Source organism: Atractosteus spatula, chromosome 4, assembly GCF_055471065.1.
Source record: "Atractosteus spatula isolate fAtrSpa1 chromosome 4, fAtrSpa1.hap1, whole genome shotgun sequence".
NCBI lineage: Eukaryota > Metazoa > Chordata > Actinopteri > Semionotiformes > Lepisosteidae > Atractosteus > Atractosteus spatula.
The window spans coordinates 11,930,431-11,936,430 of record NC_142709.1 but is presented as its reverse complement, the minus strand read 5'-3'; positions in this window follow the sequence as shown (position 1 = coordinate 11,936,430).

Here is a 6,000-nt window from a genome sequence, read left to right as displayed (position 1 = left end):
GTTTTGGTAAAATCTTGACTCTGTATATTCATCACTCTTTTATATTCTTAAACATTATGGAGTAGTTTAATTACTAATTATTTATTATCTTTGACACTAAATATTGCTAATTCATTCAACTGACGTTTTTTTCCATATCTGGTTAATTGTACAATACAGTAAATACCCAGATTATAAAGTATGATCATAGCAATATTGCAAATGACATTAACAAATGCATGACCTATCTTGGAAAGGGATGTTATAAACAACAATACTGTTGGACACACAAAGTAGGTCTAGCTAAAACAGACATACAAAGTAGCCATAAGGTAAAGAGACATTTGGCTTTTATCTACAGTGTAAGGATAAATACTCAAACACACACACAAACAAATGTTTATGCTACCCCTTGAGCCATTAACTAGACTTGTTCAGTCACTTACTATCTATAGCTGGGCAGTTAAGATGTTTACCATCTCCAAAACAACATATCCATATTTGAAAATTTAGACACTCATAAAAGATCTCAGTCACTTGGCTTCCCCTCTCACTCCATTTGCATGACAATGGATCTGCTCTCCGTCCCTACAAAGTAGATAAAAGGCCAAACCCTGGAAGTCCCTGTTTATGGTTTTTATTTTAAGAACCACCTGACCAGTCATTCTCACACAATGAGTCAGGTGACTGAAAGCAGCAGCTCATTCCCACAGCATTCTGGAGAATGTGGGTCTGACAAATATCTCTATCTTGTCTAAACCTGCTGCCCTCTTAAAATATGTAGTTTATATTAAAATTAAAACATGACGTTTGGTTGCCACTATCCTAAAAGATAATAAAATCTTCTGCTCTGAAACACATTAAAGGAAGAAGAAGTTTTCAAATTTATAAATACTTTAGTTTCTGTCATTGCCAGAAAAGTCTTCACATTATTGAGGTATGCATAAACTCCAGACAATAGTAAAACAAAACAAAAAACAAAAACAAATTGCAAACATGCAGAACCCATTGGTTATTTGATACATACTGTACTATCAGGAAAATGGTCTTTCTTTGCCAGATTCGGATTTGAATACACAGAGATTGTCTTGTTTCTAATGATTTATAGTGCTGTGCTTTGCTTTGGCTGCTGAAATCTGATGAAAGAGACTGGTATAGGGCTGTATATTTTCTTGCGGTATTGTGGTCAGTGCTTTCTCATAATATGTTAGTTTTTTAAATACTAGTTTCACTTCTGTAAAAACAAATTTGGCCACACTGGAATTAGAGTATATGGGAGGTCACTTACACTTGTAATACTTTTTTGCCAATTACAAAATACATAGTTTATGCTGATGTAAAGGTTTACTTTACAGCATTGTCCTGGTTGAGTCCTGGCGGTGTCCAATCCACTGTGGAATTACTGTAGAGGTTTTACATTAATAATCTGGCTAATCTTCTTATTTGAAATTGTCAAATGTTATGTTACTGTGTAGTCAACTTCAATTTTCCAACTACTTTATAGCTGAGAACAATTGCAAAAAAGACTGATTAAGATCAGAGACTGATTAAAGGTTTCCTTACTTAAGCGCACAATTCAAACAAATCATTAGTAAACACTGTCCAAGATCCAGTCTGAGGGTCTCTGCTCTATTGGAATATCCAAGATACAAAGTGCTTTGCAAATGTATTTAGTCCCTTCTTATGGTGTCCATTTTGCTTTCTAAGGTGAAATTACAAAATGATGTACAGTACAGACATTTTAAACACTTTTGTTGTATGCAAACTGAAATGCTTAGATTGAAGACTTTTATGGGTAAGATGAGGTAGAGTAAATGTCACTAAAAAGTAAACACTATAAATAAAAAAATAATAGAAAAAAAACAAAATGTGTTAATTACTTAAGTATTCAGAGCTGTGAGTTCAACCTGTTATGGAAACACCTTTGGCAGCAATTAAAGCCCCATGTTATTTTGGTTAAGTCTGTACTGACTTGGCCATGTAATTTGTGTTTATTCTACTTGTCAGAATTACTCAAGCTCTCTGAAAATGCTTTGATATTGGTTATGGACAAACGTTTTCAGGTCTCAATCTGAGGATTCAAGTCAGGACATTGCATAGCCACTAAAAGACATCTTACTTTCTTATTCATAAGCCCTTCCAATGTACCTTTAGCCTCCAATATGCATCATTGTCCTGCTTGTTTGATCACATTATGTTTCACCACATTTTTGCAGGATCACTCAGGTGCTTTGTTGCAAATTTCATACAGGATATGAAATGGTTTTCCACTCTACCTTACACACCAGTTTTGTGGAATAACCAGAATATTGGCCGTATTCTCCCTTCACAGCCATTGAACTCTCTAGCTCTTTCCATTTACCTCATGATGGCATCCCTAACCAGTTTCCCTCTTGTCTGACTGTTCAGTTTAGAGGGACAGCCTGATCTAGGCAGTGTCTGGATGGGATGATGCATCTTCTACTTTTTGAAAATTGAGCAGACTGTTCAGAAACTTTCCAGAAAATTTCCTTACCTGTTTCCTGTGGTTTCAATTTCCTTATCTCTGACTTGCTTTGGAAGCTCCTTAGTCTTTATGGTTGAGTCTTTGCTTCCCAAAATCACTACCTGATCAAGGAACATCAAAGAGGCCATTGTTTTTATTCTGAATTCATAAGAGCCCCTCTAAATACACACAGGCAGAGGCCAATAAAACTGATTATGTGGCTCATTAAGGTAATTTTGAGCATCTAAATAAATTTAGGAACAAGTAATAGGTTTATTCCATGCTGAAAAAAAGAAGAAAGAGAACACAACGTTTCGGGAGCCTTCTTCAGGTGTGAGAGAGAATAAATAAATTTAGGTTTGCTCCAGCAACGAGTTTAAATATGTAAACAATCAAACCTTTCCCTTTTGCTTTCAGGTGTATTATTGGTTTACAATACATACTGTATTTATTTTGGCTTTATGCATCGGATATGTGGAGTACTGTAGGTTGTGTATTTTAGCAAGTATTGATCGCTGTCATGAGTGCTTTAAAATAATAACAGTGCAACGGTCTTAATAATCTTCCAAGGCACCGTCTCTGTACTGTCAATTCTGATACTATCTGACAAGAAATCTATTGATGATAATGGGGGTGAAGGACTCTTTTTCTCTTTTGATCTGTTAAAACTCAAATTCAATAAAGGTGCTTCTATTTTAGAAGCTGTGGACCTCACACCCTTTTCATAGTGTCAGAAGATGTATATATGGTGGATATATAACAAGAGAAGCAGTCTGACTGACTACCGGTCCTTTGTCCTGCTACTGCCTCTCCAAAAAGCATTTCCAGAAATAAACAAACTGACAGTTTTGCTGTATTAAACTAGAATGAGTTTTACAAGTATAAGAGAAATTTCTATTGAAAAAAATCAAAATACTGTATGCCCTTACCACTGAAAAAAACTGAAAGGGGAATTAATTATGTTTTCATCCTTCACACTATCAAATCATTGGAAAATATAATGAAGAAATGGAGTATGTGACTGTACATACAGTAGTAATCACTATTACTCATTCTCAAAGAAGTCCAATCACTTCTGAGAGCACTGAATTGCCATAACACTGAGGTGATACTACAGCGTTTCTTAAATGTAAGAGGTAATCAGATTGTAAAACTGGGTAACCTGAGCCTAGGATATAGTTAGCTAATCCCTATATAATAATCACCACTGTATATGCTTAGCAGTGGACAGCCTCCAGTGGAGTGGAGGAGACATGCTTGATATGAATGCAAAGGAATTCAATATGCATTACTGTTTACTGTATACTGTAGCTAATTTCATACTGATGGCGATTAGGTACAGCTGTGTGTGATTGACTTGTAGTTGTTATCCTTCCCAAACATCAGTTAATAACTTCCATTTATCTTATTGATTTCAAGCCAAACTGTCGAAGTTCCTTCACTGTACTCTATGTTTTTTGCATCTCATATTACAAACATAGCTTGTAGGTGTAGAGAATATTAACATTACAGCATGCATGGAGCTTAAAATATATCCTAAAATATCCTAATCCTAAAACACGTGTTAACATTATATACAGTTTTAATTACAGTATTTGTAACAATGTTTATTAAGTACTAAATTATAAACTGAAAATGTCTATGTTATTATAAAGTTATTAATGTAAGTTAATTAATATCATTAATTCTTCTTTAGAACGTGTTAGGTTGGAGTGTGGGAAGTTTAGAAATGAGGTTGGGTTCAAATACACATGCTTGTCTTTGGGTTTGTATCACAATGTACTACAACGCTGAATCGTTTCTCCTGCAATGAGAAGAAAACAAATCATTGAAGTATCTTATTTTGTGAAAAAAACAACAACTCTGGGGGTGCACTCCAAAATGCACAGTCTCTTAAGTGTACACCTTTGTCTCCAAGTGTTTTAGCCTGTGCCATTCACAAAGTTTGCTGTGGCTAGCACGAGGACTTCAACAAGAAAGAGATAGATAGATTTCATCTCTCACAATCTTATCACATCTCTTAGAGGGACAATTTGCCACAACAGAGAAATTCCCAGTACACTTTCATCTCTTTAGAAGAAATAGCCTGTGGCATTTTCATGTCGGAAATATTGGTTCTTTGCACCTCCCCAGAATTAGACGTGCGACCTACAGTATTCCCTAGGGTTTTTTTTTTCACTTTATTTACTGTCAGTTAATTTCAATGATGAATCCCTTAAAAAGATTGCTGGATCCTAAGACTGTGTTTTATTCAAAAGTCATTATTAACACTACAGTAAAAATTATGTTGTCAATTTCAATTTACTGTATTTAAACCCCCAATGTTTCCTTGTTTTTTTTTCACCAAACATGACATGCACACACAAATGTTAAGAAGTACAGTATGATAGCCTGACCATGTTGCTGCCTACAGTATGTGCTGCTGATATTCTGAATTCATACAATCATTTTAAAGGATGGACATATACAGTACAACATATTTAATTTAACCCTTCAGCTAACTATATAAATCAATTGAAAGCAAATTTTAATTTCCGGCTGGAGAGTAGAGATCGACAAAGTAGAGTAATTTAATGAAGTTATCTGGGGAAGTGTCTGGCTCAGGATTACAGAAGCAACGTCCCTTTTGAAGTCTGTGTACTAGAGTTCACAGTTTTGTTGTTGATCAGTACTGTAAGTGCTTTTTTGTCGAACTCTTTCAGTGAGAAACTTCGATACCTATCTGAGTGATTGTTAAATTGAATAAAAGCACATCTCGTAAAATCTGTTTACATGCAACCTGACGCTTCCCGGTCAGCAACAGTTTCACTTTGCCTTGTCTACATGCATCTGAAATGAGTAATTACAGCACGTCTCACAGACGCTATGAATGCAGAGCTTTTCAAGGAGTTCCTGTAAATCACGAACCATTTTATGATGACTATCTTATTACCAGTCTTTTTACCGCAGACGCGAATTTATTCACAACTGACATATAATGTAATTCTCTTATAAAGCTCAATAACGTGGTTTACAGCGTGTTGGAAAAGCACTGTCACATACTGTATGACATACCTGTATGCCCTCAGTTAAGAATAATTAAAACCGGCAACTGTCAACCTGTCAATCCGTAGTCTGTGTACAAAGCCCTTTCTTTAATCGTTTTTCACCCAGTAAGGCATGGTCTCACCTTAACAGAACTGTTGCTAGCCCTGTTGAGCCTTTATGAGGTCCTAGCTCTGCCAATGAGCACAACCTCACTTCGAGTAGCTTTCAGACTGGCGTATCACGTGGGCACTTTGCTTTATAGTGAATCATTTATGCTTGGCATGTCAATTTCCACAAACTCAAGGCAACGTGGTTAGAATCGCCCCGATTCAATGACTGTCCAGCGCAACAGTGAAAAAACCTACACTGCGAATGTCGACATAAATTCTGTAGCGGCATGGAATTGCACAAAATCGGAGGTGTTACAAGTAGATGATGTTTAGTGCGTTTGTATAATCTTGTTGGGACCGACGTGTGTGGTTTTCTAAAAAGGATTTTTAAAAGAAGCG